Here is a 17,126-nt window from a genome sequence, read left to right as displayed (position 1 = left end):
AGTACTGACCCTCTGAAAGTGCAGCACTCCCTCAGTACTGAACCTCCGACAGTACAGCACTCCCTCAGTACTGACCCTCTGACAGTGCAGCAGTCCCTCAGTACTGACTCTCAGACAGTGCAGCATTCCACAGTACTGACCCTCCGACAGTGCAGCACTCCCTCAGTACTGACTCTCTGACTCTCTGACATTGCAGCATTCCTCAGTACTGACCCTCCGACAGTGCAGCACTCCCTCAGTACTGACTCTCCGACAGTGCAGCACTTGCTCAGTACCGAACCTCTGACAGTGTAGCACTCCCTCAGTACTGACCCTCCGACAGTGCAGCACTCCCTCAGAACTGACCCTCTGACAGTGCAGCACTCCCTCAGTACTGACCCTCTGACAGTGCAGCACTCCCTCAGTACTGACCCTCTGACAGTGCAGCACTCCCTCAGTACTGACCCTCCGACAGTGCAGCACTCCCTCAGTACTGACCCTCTGACAGTGCAGCACTCCCTCAGTACTGACACTCTGACAGTGCAGCATTCCTCAGTACTGACCCTCTGACAGTGCAGCACTCCCTCAGTACTGACCCTCCGACAGTGCAGCAATCCCTCAGTACTGACCCTCTGACAGTGCAGCACTCCCTCAGTACTGACTCTCTGACAGTGCAGCATTCCTCAGTACTGACCCTCCGACAGTGCAGCACTCCCTCAGTACTGACCCTCTGACAGTGCAGCACTCCCTCAGTACTGACCCTCCGACAGTGCAGCACTCCCTCAGTACTGACCCTCCGACAGTGCAGCACTCGCTCAGTACCTACCCTCCGACAGTGCAGCACTCCCTCAGTACTGACTCTCTGACAGTGCAGCATTCCTCAGTACTGACCCTCTGACAGTGCAGCACTCCCTCAGTACTGACTCTCTGACAGTGCAGCACTCCCTCAGTACTGACCCTCCGACAGTGCAGCACTCCCTCAGTACTGACTCTCTGACAGTGCAACACTCCCTCAGTACTGACTCTCCGACAGTGCAGCACTCCCTCAGTACTGACCCTCCGACAGTGCAGCACTCCCTCAGTACTGACTCTCTGACAGTGCAGCACTCCCTCAGTACTGACCCTCTGACAGTGCAGCACTCCCTCAGTACTGACTCTCAGACAGTGCAGCATTCCTCAGTACTGACACTCCGACAGTGCAGCACTCCCTCAGTACTGACTCTCTGACAATGCAGCACTCCCTCAGTGCTGACTCTCCGACAGTGCAGCACTTGCTCAGTAACGACCCTCTGACAGTGCAGCACTCCCTCAGTATTGACTCTCTGACAGTGCAGCATTCCTCAGTACTGACCCTCCGACAGTGCAGCACTCCCTCAGTACTGACCCTCTGACAGTGCAGCACTCCCTCAGCACTGACGCTTTGACAGTGCAGCACTCCCTCAGTACTGACCCTCTGACAGTCCAGCACTCCCTCAGTACTGACCCTCTGACAGTGCAGCACTCCCTCAGTACTGACCCTCCGACAGTGCAGCACTCCCTCAGTACTGACCCTCTGACAGTCCAGCACTCCCTCAGTACTGACCCTCTGACAGTGCAGCACTCCCTCAGTACTGACCCTCCGACAGTGCAGCACTCCCTCAGTACTGACCCTCCGACAGTGCAGCACTCCCTCAGTACTGACCCTCCGACAGTGCAGCATTCCTCAGTACTGACGCTCCGACAGTGCAGCACTCCCTCAGTACTGACTCTCTGACAGTGCAGCATTCCTCAGTACTGACCCTCCGACAGTGCAGCACTCCCTCAGTACTGACCCTCTGACAGTGCAGCACTCCCTCAGTACTGACCCTCCGACAGTGCAGCACTCCCTCAGTACTGACCCTCCGACAGTGCAGCACTCCCTCAGTACTGACCCTCCGACAGTGCAGCACTCGCTCAGTACTGACCCTCCGACAGTGCAGCACTCCCTCAGTACTGACTCTCTGACAGTGCAGCATTCCTCAGTACTGACCCTCTGACAGTGCAGCACTCCCTCAGTACTGACCCTCCGACAGTGCAGCACTCCCTCAGTACTGACTCTCTGACAGTGCAGCACTCCCTCAGTACTGACCCTCCGACAGTGCAGCACTCCCTCAGTACTGACTCTCTGACAATGCAGCACTCCCTCAGTACTGACTCTCCGACTGTGCAGCACTTGCTCAGTACCGACCCTCTGACAGTGCAGCACTCCCTCAGTACCGACCCTCCGACAGTGCAGCACTCCCTCAGTACTGACTCTCTGACAGTGCAGCACTCCCTCAGTACTGACCCTCTGACAGTGCAGCACTCCCTCAGTACTGACCCTCCGACAGTGCAGCACTCCCTCAGTACTGACCCTCCGACAGTGCAGCATTCCTCAGTACTGACGCTCCGACAGTGCAGCACTCCCTCAGTACTGACCCTCTGACAGTGCAGCACTCCCTCAGTACTTACTCTCTGACAGTGCAGCATTCCTCAGTACTGACCCTCCGACAGTGCAGCACTCCCTCAGTACTGACTGACAGTGCAGCATTCCTCAGTACTGACCCTCCGACAGTGCAGCACCCGCTCAGTACTGACCCTCTGAAAGTGCAGCACTCCCTCAGTACTGAACCTCCGACAGTACAGCACTCCCTCAGTACTGACCCTCTGACAGTGCAGCACTCCCTCAGTACTGACTCTCAGACGGTGAAGCATTCCTCAGTACTGACCCTCCGACAGTGCAGCACTCCCTCAGTACTGACTCTCTGACTCTCTGACATTGCAGCATTCCTCAGTACTGACCCTCCGACAGTGCAGCACTCCCTCAGTACTGAATCTCTGACAATGCAGCACTCCTTCAGTACTGACTCTCCGACAGTGCAGCACTTGCTCAGTACCGACCCTCTGACAGTGTAGCACTCCCTCAGTACTGACCCTCCGACAGTGCAGCACTCCCTCAGAACTGACCCTATGACAGTGCAGCACTCCCTCAGTACTGACCCTCTGACAGTGCAGCACTCCCTCAGTACTGACCCTCTGACAGTGCAGCACTCCCTCAGTACTGACCCTCCGACAGTGCAGCACTCCCTCAGTACTGACCCTCTGAAAGTGCAGCACTCCCTCAGTACTGACACTCTGACAGTGCAGCATTCCTCAGTACTGACCCTCTGACAGTGCAGCACTCCCTCAGTACTGACCCTACGACAGTGCAGCAATCCCTCAGTACTGACCCTCTGACAGTGCAGCACTCCCTCAGTACTGACTCTCTGACAGTGCAGCATTCCTCAGTACTGACCCTCCGACAGTGCAGCACTCCCTCAGTACTGACCCTCTGACAGTGCAGCACTCCCTCAGTACTGACCCTCCGACAGTGCAGCACTCCCTCAGTACTGACCGTCCGACAGTGCAGCACTCGCTCAGTACTGACCCTCCGACAGTGCAGCACTCCCTCAGTACTGACTCTCTGACAGTGCAGCATTCCTCAGTACTGACCCTCTGACAGTGCAGCACTCCCTCAGTACTGACTCTCTGACAGTGCAGCACTCCCTCAGTACTGACCCTCCGACAGTGCAGCACTCCCTCAGTACTGACTCTCTGACAGTGCAACACTCCCTCAGTACTGACTCTCCGACAGTGCAGCACTCCCTCAGTACTGACCCTCCGACAGTGCAGCACTCCCTCAGTACTGACTCTCTGACAGTGCAGCACTCCCTCAGTACTGACCCTCTGACAGTGCAGCACTCCCTCAGTACTGACTCTCAGACAGTGCAGCATTCCTCAGTACTGACACTCCGACAGTGCAGCACTCCCTCAGTACTGACTCTCTGACAATGCAGCACTCCCTCAGTGCTGACTCTCCGACAGTGCAGCACTTGCTCAGTACCGACCCTCTGACAGTGCAGCACTCCCTCAGTATTGACTCTCTGACAGTGCAGCATTCCTCAGTAGTGACCCTCCGACAGTGCAGTACTCCCTCAGTACTGACCCTCTGACAGTGCAGCACTCCCTCAGCACTGACGCTTTGACAGTGCAGCACTCCCTCAGTACTGACCCTCTGACAGTCCAGCACTCCCTCAGTACTGACCCTCTGACAGTGCAGCACTCCCTCAGTACTGACCCTCTGACAGTCCAGCACTCCCTCAGTACTGACCCTCTGACAGTGCAGCACTCCCTCAGTACTGACCCTCCGACAGTGCAGCACTCCCTCAGTACTGACCCTCCGACAGTGCAGCACTCCCTCAGTACTGACCCTCCGACAATGCAGCACTCCCTCAGTACTGACCCTCCGACAGTGCAGCACTCCCTCAGTACTGACCCTCCGACAGTGCAGCATTCCTCAGTACTGACGCTCCGACAGTGCAGCACTCCCTCAGTACTGACTCTCTGACAGTGCAGCACTCCCTCAGTACTGTACCTCTGACAGTGCAGCATTCCTCAGTACTGACCCTCCGACAGTGCAGCACTCCCTCAGTACTGACCCTCTGACAGTGCAGCACACCCTCAGCACTGACGTTTTGAAAGTGCAGCACTCACTCAGTAATGACCCTCTGACAGTGCAGCACTCCCTCAGTACTGACTCTCCGACAGTGCAGCACTCCCTCAGTACTGACCCTCCGACAGTGCAGCACTCCCTCAGTACTGACCCTCCGACAGTGCAGCACTCCCTCAGTACTGACCCTCTGACAGTGCAGCACTCCCTCAGTACTGACTCTCTGACAGTGCAGCATTCCTCAGTACTGACCCTCCGACAGTGCAGCATTCCTCAGTACTGACCCTCCGACAGTGCAGCACTCCCTCAGTACTGACCCTCTGACAGTGCAGCACTCCCTCAGTACTGACCCTCCGACAGTGCAGCACTCCCTCAGTACTGACTCTCTGACATTGCAGCACTCCCTCAGCACTGACGTTTTGACAGTGCAGCACTCACTCAGTAATGACCCTCTGACAGTGCAGCACTCCCTCAGTACTGACCCTCCGACAGTGCAGCACTCCCTCAGTACTGACCATCCAACAGTGCAGCACTCCCTCAGTACTGACCCTCCAATAATGCAGCACTCCCTAAGTTCTGAGGCTCTGACAGTGCAGCACTCCATTAGTACTGACCCTCCAACAGTGCAGCACTCCCTCAGTACTGACCAACCAACAGTGTAGCGCTCCCTCAGTACTGACCCTCCGACAGTGCAGCTATCCCTCAGTACTGACCCTCTGACAGTGCAGCACTCCCTCAGTACTGACCCTCTGACAGTGCAGCACTCCCTCAGTACTGACCCTCCGACAGTGCAGCACTCCCTCAGTACTGGCCGTCCAACAGTGCAGCACTCCCTCAGTGCTGACCCTCTGACAGTGCAGCACTCTCTGAGTACTGACCCATTGACAGTGCAGCACTCCCTCAGTACTGACCCTCTGACAGTGCAGCACTCCCTCAGTACTGACCCTCCAACAGTGCAGCACTCCCTCAGCACTGACGCTTTGACAGTGCAGCACTCCCTCAGTACTGACCCTCTGACAGTCCAGCACTCCCTCAGTACTGACCCTCCGACAGTGCAGCACTCCCTCAGTACTGACCCTCCGACAGTGCAGCACTCCCTCAGTACTGACCCTCCGACAGTGCAGCACTCCCTCAGAACTGACCCTCCGACAGTGCAGCACTCCCTCAGTACTGACCCTCCGACAGTGCAGCATTCCTCAGTACTGACGCTCCGACAGTGCAGCACTCCCTCAGTACTGACCCTCTGACAGTGCAGCACTCCCTCAGTACTGACTCTCTGACAGTGCAGCATTCCTCAGTACTGACCCTCCGACAGTGCAGCACTCCCTCAGTACTGACTGACAGTGCAGCATTCCTCAGTACTGACCCTCTGACAGTGCAGCGCTCCCTCAGTACTGACTCTCTGACAGTGCAGCATTCCTCAGTACTGACCCTCCGACAGTGCAGCACTCCCTCAGTACTGACCCTCCGACAGTGCAGCATTCCTCAGTACTGACCCTCCGACAGTGCAGCACCCGCTCAGTACTGACCCTCTGAAAGTGCAGCACTCCCTCAGTACTGACTCTCTGACAGTGCAGCATTCCTCAGTACTGACCCTCCGACAGTGCAGCACTCCCTCAGTACTGACTCTCCGACAGTGCAGCACTCCCTCAGTACTGAACCTCCGACAGTACAGCACTCCCTCAGTACTGACCCTCTGACAGTGCAGCACTCCCTCAGTACTGACTCTCAGACAGTGCAGCATTACTCAGTACTGACCCTCCGACAGTGCAGCACTCCCTCAGTACTGACTCTCTGACAATGCAGCACTCCTTCAGTACTGATTCTCCGACAGTGCAGCACTTGCTCAGTACCGACCCTCTGACAGTGTAGCACTCCCTCAGTGCTGACCCTCCGACAGTGCAGCACTCCCTCAGGACTGACCCTCTGACAGTGCATCACTCCCTCAGTACTGACCCTCTGACAGTGCAGCACTCCCTCAGTACTGACCCTCTGACAGTGCAGCACTCCCTCAGTACTGACCGTCCGATAGTGCAGCACTCCCTCAGTACTGACCCTCTGACAGTCCAGCACTCCCTCAGTACTGACACTCTGACAGTGCAGCATTCCTCAGTACTGACCCTCTGACAGTGCAGCACTCCCTCAGTACTGACCCTCCGACAGTGCAGCACTCCCTCAGTACTGACCCTCTGACAGTGCAGCACTCCCTCAGTACTGACCCTCCGACAGTGCAGCAATCCCTCAGTACTGACCCTCTGACAGTGCAGCACTCCCTCAGTACTGACTCTCTGACAGTGCAGCATTCCTCAGTACTGACCCTCCGACAGTGCAGCACTCCCTCAGTACTGAATCTCTGACAGTGCAGCATTCCTCAGTACTGACCCTCTGACAGTGCAGCACTCGCTCAGTACTGACCCTCCGACAGTGCAGCACTCCCTCAGTACTGACCCCCCGACAGTGCAGCACTCCCTCAGTACTGACTCTCTGACAGTGCAGCATTCCTCAGTACTGACCCTCCGACAGTGCAGCACTCCCTCAGTACTGACCCTCTGACAGTGCAGCACTGCCTCAGCACTGACGCTTTGACAGTAGCAGCACTCCCTCAGTACTGACCCTCTGACAGTCCAGCACTCCCTCAGTACTGACTCTCAGACAGTGCAGCATTCCTCAGTACTGACCCTCCGACAGTGCAGCACTCCCTCAGTACTGACTCTCAGACAGTGCAGCATTCCTCAGTACTGACCCTCCGACAGTGCAGCACTCCCTCAGTACTGACCCTCTGACAGTGCAGCACTCCCTCAGTACTGACTCTCTGACAGTGCAGCATTCCTCAGTACTGACCCTCCGACAGTGCAGCATTCCTCAGTACTGACCCTCCGACAGTGCAGCACTCCCTCAGTACTGACCCTCTGACAGTGCAGCACTCCCTCAGTACTGACTCTCTGACATTGCAGCACTCCCTCAGCACTGACGTTTTGACAGTGCAGCACTCCCTCAGTACTGACCCTCCGACAGTGCAGCACTCCCTCAGTACTGACTCTCTGACATTGCAGCACTCCCTCAGCACTGACGTTTTGACAGTGCAGCACTCACTCAGTAATGACCCTCTGACAGTGCAGCACTCCCTCAGTACTGACCATCTGACAGTGCAGCACTCCCTCAGTACTGACCCTCTGACAGTGCAGCACTCCCTCAGTACTGACCCTCCGACAGTGCAGCACTCCCTCAGTACTGACCATCCAACAGTGCAGCACTCCCTCAGTACTGACCCTCCAATAATGCAGCACTCCCTAAGTTCTGAGGCTCTGACAGTGCAGCACTCCCTTAGTACTGACCCTCCAACAGTGCAGCACTCCCTCAGTACTGACCAACCAACAGTGTAGCGCTCCCTCAGTACTGACCCTCCGACAGTGCAGCTATCCCTCAGTACTGACCCTCTGACAGTGCAGCACTCCCTCAGTACTGACCCTCTGACAGTGCAGCACTCCCTCAGTACTGACCCTCCGACAGTGCAGCACTCCCTCAGTACTGGCCGTCCAACAGTGCAGCACTCCCTCAGTGCTGACCCTCTGACAGTGCAGCACTCCCTCAGTACTGACCCTCCAACAGTGCAGCACTCCCTCAGCACTGACGCTTTGACTGTGCAGCACTCCCTCAGTACTGACCCTCTGACAGTCCAGCACTCCCTCAGTACTGACCCTCCGACAGTGCAGCACTCCCTCAGTACTGACCCTCCGACAGTGCAGCACTCCCTCAGTACTGACCCTCCGACAGTGCAGCACTCCCTCAGAACTGACCCTCCGACAGTGCAGCACTCCCTCAGTACTGACCCTCCGACAGTGCAGCATTCCTCAGTACTGACGCTCCGACAGTGCAGCACTCCCTCAGTACTGACCCTCTGACAGTGCAGCACTCCCTCAGTACTGACTCTCTGACAGTGCAGCATTCCTCAGTACTGACCCTCCGACAGTGCAGCACTCCCTCAGTACTGACTGACAGTGCAGCATTCCTCAGTACTGACCCTCCGACAGTGCAGCACCCGCTCAGTACTGACCCTCTGAAAGTGCAGCACTCCCTCAGTACTGACTCTCTGACAGTGCAGCATTCCTCAGTACTGACCCTCCGACAGTGCAGCACTCCCTCAGTACTGACTCTCCGACAGTGCAGCACTCCCTCAGTACTGAACCTCCGACAGTACAGCACTCCCTCAGTACTGACCCTCTGACAGTGCAGCACTCCCTCAGTACTGACCCTCCGACAGTGCAGCACTCCCTCAGGACTGACCCTCTGACAGTGCATCACTCCCTCAGTACTGACCCTCTGACAGTGCAGCACTCCCTCAGTACTGACCCTCTGACAGTGCAGCACTCCCTCAGTACTGACCGTCCGATAGTGCAGCACTCCCTCAGTACTGACCCTCTGACAGTCCAGCACTCCCTCAGTACTGACACTCTGACAGTGCAGCATTCCTCAGTACTGACCCTCTGACAGTGCAGCACTCCCTCAGTACTGACCCTCCGACAGTGCAACACTCCCTCAGTACTGACCCTCTGACAGTGCAGCACTCCCTCAGTACTGACCCTCCGACAGTGCAGCAATCCCTCAGTACTGACCCTCTGACAGTGCAGCGCTCCCTCAGTACTGACTCTCTGACAGTGCAGCATTCCTCAGTACTGACCCTCCGACAGTGCAGCACTCCCTCAGTACTGACTCTCTGACAGTGCAGCATTCCTCAGTACTGACCCTCTGACAGTGCAGCACTCGCTCAGTACTGACCCTCCGACAGTGCAGCACTCCCTCAGTACTGACCCCCCGACAGTGCAGCACTCCCTCAGTACTGACTCTCTGACAGTGCAGCATTCCTCAGTACTGACCCTCCGACAGTGCAGCACTCCCTCAGTACTGACCCTCTGACAGTGCAGCACTCCCTCAGCACTGACGCTTTGACAGTAGCAGCACTCCCTCAGTACTGACCCTCTGACAGTCCAGCACTCCCTCAGTACTGACTCTCAGACAGTGCAGCATTCCTCAGTACTGACCCTCCGACAGTGCAGCACTCCCTCAGTACTGACTCTCTGACTCTCTGACAGTGCAGCATTCCTCAGTACTGACCCTCCGACAGTGCAGCACTCCCTCAGTACTGACCCCCCGACAGTGCAGCACTCCCTCAGTACTGACCCTCTGACAGTGCAGCACTCCCTCAGTACTGACTCTCTGACAGTGCAGCATTCCTCAGTACTGACCCTCCGACAGTGCAGCACTCCCTCAGTACTGACTCTCAGACATTGCAGCATTACTCAGTACTGACCCTCCGACAGTGCAGCAGTCCCTCAGTACTGACTCTCTGACTCTCTGACAGTGCAGCATTCCTCAGTACTGACCCTCTGACAGTGCAGCACTCCCTCAGTACTGACTCTCTGACAATGCAGCACTCCTTCAGTACTGATTCTCCGACAGTGCAGCACTTGCTCAGTACCGACCCTCTGACAGTGTAGCACTCCCTCAGTACTGACCCTCCGACAGTGCAGCACTCCCTCAGGACTGACCCTCTGACAGTGCATCACTCCCTCAGTACTGACCCTCTGACAGTGCAGCACTCCCTCAGTACTGACCCTCTGACAGTGCAGCACTCCCTCAGTACTGACCGTCCGATAGTGCAGCACTCCCTCAGTACTGACCCTCTGACAGTGCAGCACTCCCTCAGTACTGACCCTCTGACAGTGCAGCACTCCCTCAGTACTGACCCTCCGACAGTGCAGCAATCCCTCAGTACTGACCCTCTGACAGTGCAGCACTCCCTCAGTACTGACTCTCTGACAGTGCAGCATTCCTCAGTACTGACCCTCCGACAGTGCAGCACTCGCTCAGTACTGACCCTCCGACAGTGCAGCACTCCCTCAGTACTGACCCCCCGACAGTGCAGCACTCCCTCAGTACTGACTCTCTGACAGTGCAGCATTCCTCAGTACTGACCCTCCGACAGTGCAGCACTCCCTCAGTACTGACCCTCTGACAGTGCAGCACTCCCTCAGCACTGACGCTTTGACAGTAGCAGCACTCCCTCAGTACTGACCCTCTGACAGTCCAGCACTCCCTCAGTACTGACTCTCAGACAGTGCAGCATTCCTCAGTACTGACCCTCCGACAGTGCAGCACTCCCTCAGTACTGACTCTCTGACTCTCTGACAGTGCAGCATTCCTCAGTACTGACCCTCCGACAGTGCAGCACTCCCTCAGTACTGACCCCCCGACAGTGCAGCACTCCCTCAGTACTGACCCTCTGACAGTGCAGCACTCCCTCAGTACTGACTCTCTGACAGTGCAGCATTCCTCAGTACTGACCCTCCGACAGTGCAGCACTCCCTCAGTACTGACCCTCTGATAGTGCAGCACTCCCTCAGCACTGACGCTTTGACACTAGCAGCACTCCCTCAGTACTGACCCTCTGACAGTGCAGCACTCCCTCAGTACTGACTCTCAGACAGTGCAGCATTCCTCAGTACTGACCCTCCGACAGTGCAGCACTCCCTCAGTACTGACTCTCTGACTCTCTGACAGTGCAGCATTCCTCAGTACTGACCCTCCGACAGTGCAGCACTCCCTCAGTACTGACTCTCTGACAATGCAGCACTCCCTCAGTACTGACTCTCCGACTGTGCTGCACTTGCTCAGTACCGACCCTCTGACAGTGCAGCACTCCCTCAGTACTGACCCTCCGACAGTGCAGCACTCCCTCAGTACTGACTCTCTGACAGTGCAGCATTCCTCAGTACTGACCCTCCGACAGTGCAGCACTCCCGCAGCACTGATGTTTTGACAGTGCAGCACTCACTCAGTAGTGACCCTCTGACAGTACAGCACTCCCTCAGTACTGACCATCTGACAGTGCAGCACTCCCTCAGTACTGACCCTCTGACAGTGCAGCACTCCCTCAGTACTGACCCTCCGACAGTGCAGCACTCCCTCAGTACTGACCATCCAACAGTGCAGCACTCCCTCAGTACTGACCCTCCAATAATGCAGCACTCCCTAAGTTCTGAGGCTCTGACAGTGCAGCACTCCCTCAGTACTGACCCTCCGACAGTGCAGCACTCCCTCAGTACTGACCATCCAACAGTGCAGCACTCCCTCAGTACTGACCCTCCAATAATGCAGTACTCCCTAAGTTCTGAGGCTCTGACAGTGCAGCGCTCCCTCAGTACTGACCCTCCGACAGTGCAGCTATCCCTCAGTACTGACCCTCTGACAGTGCAGCACTCCCTCAGTACTGACGCTCCGACAGTGCAGCACTCCCTCAGTACTGACCCTCTGACAGTGCAGCACTCCCTCAGTACTGACTCTCTGACAGTGCAGCATTCCTCAGTACTGACCCTCCGACAGTGCAGCACTCCCTCAGTACTGACTGACAGTGCAGCATTCCTCAGTACTGACCCTCCGACAGTGCAGCACCCGCTCAGTACTGACCCTCTGAAAGTGCAGCACTCCCTCAGTACTGACTCTCTGACAGTGCAGCATTCCTCAGTACTGACCCTCCGACAGTGCAGCACTCCCTCAGTACTGACTCTCCGACAGTGCAGCACTCCCTCAGTACTGAACCTCCGACAGTACAGCACTCCCTCAGTACTGACCCTCTGACAGTGCAGCACTCCCTCAGTACTGACCCTCCGACAGTGCAGCACTCCCTCAGGACTGACCCTCTGACAGTGCATCACTCCCTCAGTACTGACCCTCTGACAGTGCAGCACTCCCTCAGTACTGACCCTCTGACAGTGCAGCACTCCCTCAGTACTGACCGTCCGATAGTGCAGCACTCCCTCAGTACTGACCCTCTGACAGTCCAGCACTCCCTCAGTACTGACACTCTGACAGTGCAGCATTCCTCAGTACTGACCCTCTGACAGTGCAGCACTCCCTCAGTACTGACCCTCCGACAGTGCAACACTCCCTCAGTACTGACCCTCTGACAGTGCAGCACTCCCTCAGTACTGACCCTCCGACAGTGCAGCAATCCCTCAGTACTGACCCTCTGACAGTGCAGCGCTCCCTCAGTACTGACTCTCTGACAGTGCAGCATTCCTCAGTACTGACCCTCCGACAGTGCAGCACTCCCTCAGTACTGACTCTCTGACAGTGCAGCATTCCTCAGTACTGACCCTCTGACAGTGCAGCACTCGCTCAGTACTGACCCTCCGACAGTGCAGCACTCCCTCAGTACTGACCCCCCGACAGTGCAGCACTCCCTCAGTACTGACTCTCTGACAGTGCAGCATTCCTCAGTACTGACCCTCCGACAGTGCAGCACTCCCTCAGTACTGACCCTCTGACAGTGCAGCACTCCCTCAGCACTGACGCTTTGACAGTAGCAGCACTCCCTCAGTACTGACCCTCTGACAGTCCAGCACTCCCTCAGTACTGACTCTCAGACAGTGCAGCATTCCTCAGTACTGACCCTCCGACAGTGCAGCACTCCCTCAGTACTGACTCTCTGACTCTCTGACAGTGCAGCATTCCTCAGTACTGACCCTCCGACAGTGCAGCACTCCCTCAGTACTGACCCCCCGACAGTGCAGCACTCCCTCAGTACTGACCCTCTGACAGTGCAGCACTCCCTCAGTACTGACTCTCTGACAGTGCAGCATTCCTCAGTACTGACCCTCCGACAGTGCAGCACTCCCTCAGTACTGACTCTCAGACATTGCAGCATTACTCAGTACTGACCCTCCGACAGTGCAGCAGTCCCTCAGTACTGACTCTCTGACTCTCTGACAGTGCAGCATTCCTCAGTACTGACCCTCTGACAGTGCAGCACTCCCTCAGTACTGACTCTCTGACAATGCAGCACTCCTTCAGTACTGATTCTCCGACAGTGCAGCACTTGCTCAGTACCGACCCTCTGACAGTGTAGCACTCCCTCAGTACTGACCCTCCGACAGTGCAGCACTCCCTCAGGACTGACCCTCTGACAGTGCATCACTCCCTCAGTACTGACCCTCTGACAGTGCAGCACTCCCTCAGTACTGACCCTCTGACAGTGCAGCACTCCCTCAGTACTGACCGTCCGATAGTGCAGCACTCCCTCAGTACTGACCCTCTGACAGTGCAGCACTCCCTCAGTACTGACCCTCTGACAGTGCAGCACTCCCTCAGTACTGACCCTCCGACAGTGCAGCAATCCCTCAGTACTGACCCTCTGACAGTGCAGCACTCCCTCAGTACTGACTCTCTGACAGTGCAGCATTCCTCAGTACTGACCCTCCGACAGTGCAGCACTCGCTCAGTACTGACCCTCCGACAGTGCAGCACTCCCTCAGTACTGACCCCCCGACAGTGCAGCACTCCCTCAGTACTGACTCTCTGACAGTGCAGCATTCCTCAGTACTGACCCTCCGACAGTGCAGCACTCCCTCAGTACTGACCCTCTGACAGTGCAGCACTCCCTCAGCACTGACGCTTTGACAGTAGCAGCACTCCCTCAGTACTGACCCTCTGACAGTCCAGCACTCCCTCAGTACTGACTCTCAGACAGTGCAGCATTCCTCAGTACTGACCCTCCGACAGTGCAGCACTCCCTCAGTACTGACTCTCTGACTCTCTGACAGTGCAGCATTCCTCAGTACTGACCCTCCGACAGTGCAGCACTCCCTCAGTACTGACCCCCCGACAGTGCAGCACTCCCTCAGTACTGACCCTCTGACAGTGCAGCACTCCCTCAGTACTGACTCTCTGACAGTGCAGCATTCCTCAGTACTGACCCTCCGACAGTGCAGCACTCCCTCAGTACTGACCCTCTGATAGTGCAGCACTCCCTCAGCACTGACGCTTTGACACTAGCAGCACTCCCTCAGTACTGACCCTCTGACAGTGCAGCACTCCCTCAGTACTGACTCTCAGACAGTGCAGCATTCCTCAGTACTGACCCTCCGACAGTGCAGCACTCCCTCAGTACTGACTCTCTGACTCTCTGACAGTGCAGCATTCCTCAGTACTGACCCTCCGACAGTGCAGCACTCCCTCAGTACTGACTCTCTGACAATGCAGCACTCCCTCAGTACTGACTCTCCGACTGTGCTGCACTTGCTCAGTACCGACCCTCTGACAGTGCAGCACTCCCTCAGTACTGACCCTCCGACAGTGCAGCACTCCCTCAGTACTGACTCTCTGACAGTGCAGCATTCCTCAGTACTGACCCTCCGACAGTGCAGCACTCCCGCAGCACTGATGTTTTGACAGTGCAGCACTCACTCAGTAGTGACCCTCTGACAGTACAGCACTCCCTCAGTACTGACCATCTGACAGTGCAGCACTCCCTCAGTACTGACCCTCTGACAGTGCAGCACTCCCTCAGTACTGACCCTCCGACAGTGCAGCACTCCCTCAGTACTGACCATCCAACAGTGCAGCACTCCCTCAGTACTGACCCTCCAATAATGCAGCACTCCCTAAGTTCTGAGGCTCTGACAGTGCAGCACTCCCTCAGTACTGACCCTCCGACAGTGCAGCACTCCCTCAGTACTGACCATCCAACAGTGCAGCACTCCCTCAGTACTGACCCTCCAATAATGCAGTACTCCCTAAGTTCTGAGGCTCTGACAGTGCAGCGCTCCCTCAGTACTGACCCTCCGACAGTGCAGCTATCCCTCAGTACTGACCCTCTGACAGTGCAGCACTCCCTCAGTACTGACCCTCCGACAGTGCAGCACTCCCTCAGTACTGACCGTCCAACAGTGCAGCACTCCCTCAGTGCTGACCCTCTAACAGTGCAGCACTCCCTGAGTACTGACCCATTGACAGTGCAGCACTCCCTCAGTACTGACCCTCTGACAGTGCAGCACTCCCTCAGTACTGACCCTCCAACAGGGCAGCACTCCCTCAGCACTGACACTTTGACTGTGCAGCACTCCCTCAGTACTGACCCTCTGAGTCCAGCACTCCCTCAGTACTGACCATCCGACAGTGCAGCACTCCCTCAGTACTGACCCTCCGACAGTGCAGCACTCCCTCAGTACTGACCCTCCGACAGTGCAGAATTCCTCAGTACTGACGCTCCGACAGTGCAGCACTCCCTCAGTACTGACCCTCTGACAGTGCAGCACTCCCTCAGTACTGACTCTCTGACAGTGCAGCATTCCTCAGTACTGACCCTCCGACAGTGCAGCACTCCCTCAGTACTGACTGACAGTGCAGCATTCCTCAGTACTGACCCTCCGACAGTGCAGCACCCGCTCAGTACTGACCCTCTGAAAGTGCAGCACTCCCTCAGTACTGACTCTCCGACAGTGCAGCTCTCCCTCAGTACTGACCCTCCGACAGTGCAGCACTCCCTCAGTACTGACTCTCCGACAGTGCAGCACTCCCTCAGTACTGAACCTCCGACAGTACAGCACTCCCTCAGTACTGACCCTCTGACAGTGCAGCACTCCCTCAGTACTGACTCTAAGACAGTGCAGCATTCCTCAGTACTGACCCTCCGACAGTGCAGCACTCCCTCAGTACTGACTCTCTGACTCTCTGACATTGCAGCATTCCTCAGTACTGACCCTCCGACAGTGCAGCACTCCCTCAGTACTGACTCTCTGACAATGCAGCACTCCTTCAGTACTGACTATCCGACAGTGTAGCACTTGCTCAGTACCGACCCTCTGACAGTGTAGCACTCCCTCAGTACTGACCCTCCGACAGTGCAGCACTCCCTCAGAACTGACCCTCTGACAGTGCAGCACTCCCTCAGTACTGACCCTCCGACAGTGCAGCACTCCCTCAGTACTGACCCTCCGACAGTGCAGCACTCCCTCAGTACTGACCCTCCGACTGTGCAGCACTCCCTCAGTACTGACCCTCCGACATTGCAGCACTCCCTCAGTACTGACCCTCCGACAGTGCAGCACTCCCTCAGTACTGCATTGTATTATTAGATCAGCTTTCGAGTGGAGTTGAATGCACAGCCTGAGCAGTGTCAGCAATACCAGCTGAGCTTAGCTTTACAAAGAATACTCAGAACTGTGGGAAGGTTGCTTATCAAACTGTGGCAAAAATTATTTATTGTCCTGCAATAAATACCAACTAAATCTTCTTTATTCTTTTCTCACTCTGAACTTTGGAATTATTGCTGTTTTCATGAAAACAAAGCTTTCATACTGAGTCGCATCAATGTTTAACTTTACCATATCATCAGCAAGTCCTGCTCCCTTCACAGCCGATGAATTACTTTACAACAACAACTTGTAATTGTCTTGCACCTTTCGCATCATTAAATGTCCCAAAGTGCTTCACCGAAATGGTACCAGACAAATTTTGACACCGGGTCACAGAAGGAGATATTAGGGCAGGTGAACAAAAACTTGGTCAAAAAGGTCGGTTTTATGGAGCATCTTCATGGAGAAGGGGGAGGTGGAGAGGTTTAGGGAGGGAATTTCAGAGCTTAGGCCCAGGCGGTTGAAGTCATGGCCACCAATAGTGGAGCAATTATAATCGGGAATGGGCACAAAGCCAGAATTGGAGGAGTGCAGATATCTCAGAGAGTTGTCGAGTTGGAGAAGGAGAAGCTCTTTGCTGGTTCTTTGAATGATCTGACCAATTCAGCCCACTCCCTCCCTGATCTTTCCCCACCGCCCTGCAAACTTTTCCTTTTCAAGTATTTATCCAATTCCCTTTTGAAAGTTAC

At 55.9% G+C, this 17,126-nt stretch overlaps 1 protein-coding gene across 1 annotated transcript in view; it reads right to left on the bottom strand.

Annotated features, from left to right (window-relative positions):
- LOC137377468 (adhesion G-protein coupled receptor G4-like) overlaps positions 1–16,316 on the bottom strand; it is a 180,525-nt gene extending 164,209 nt beyond the window's left edge. The window contains exon 1 of the mRNA XM_068047082.1: positions 16,300–16,316. The gene's annotated coding sequence lies outside the window, so the exon portion shown is untranslated. The remainder of the gene's footprint in view (positions 1–16,299) is intronic.
- Positions 16,317–17,126: the final 810 nt, after the last annotated feature.

Source organism: Heterodontus francisci, chromosome 15, assembly GCF_036365525.1.
Source record: "Heterodontus francisci isolate sHetFra1 chromosome 15, sHetFra1.hap1, whole genome shotgun sequence".
Taxonomy (NCBI): Eukaryota; Metazoa; Chordata; class Chondrichthyes; order Heterodontiformes; family Heterodontidae; genus Heterodontus; species Heterodontus francisci.
This window is presented reverse-complemented; position numbering and strand designations above follow the sequence as displayed.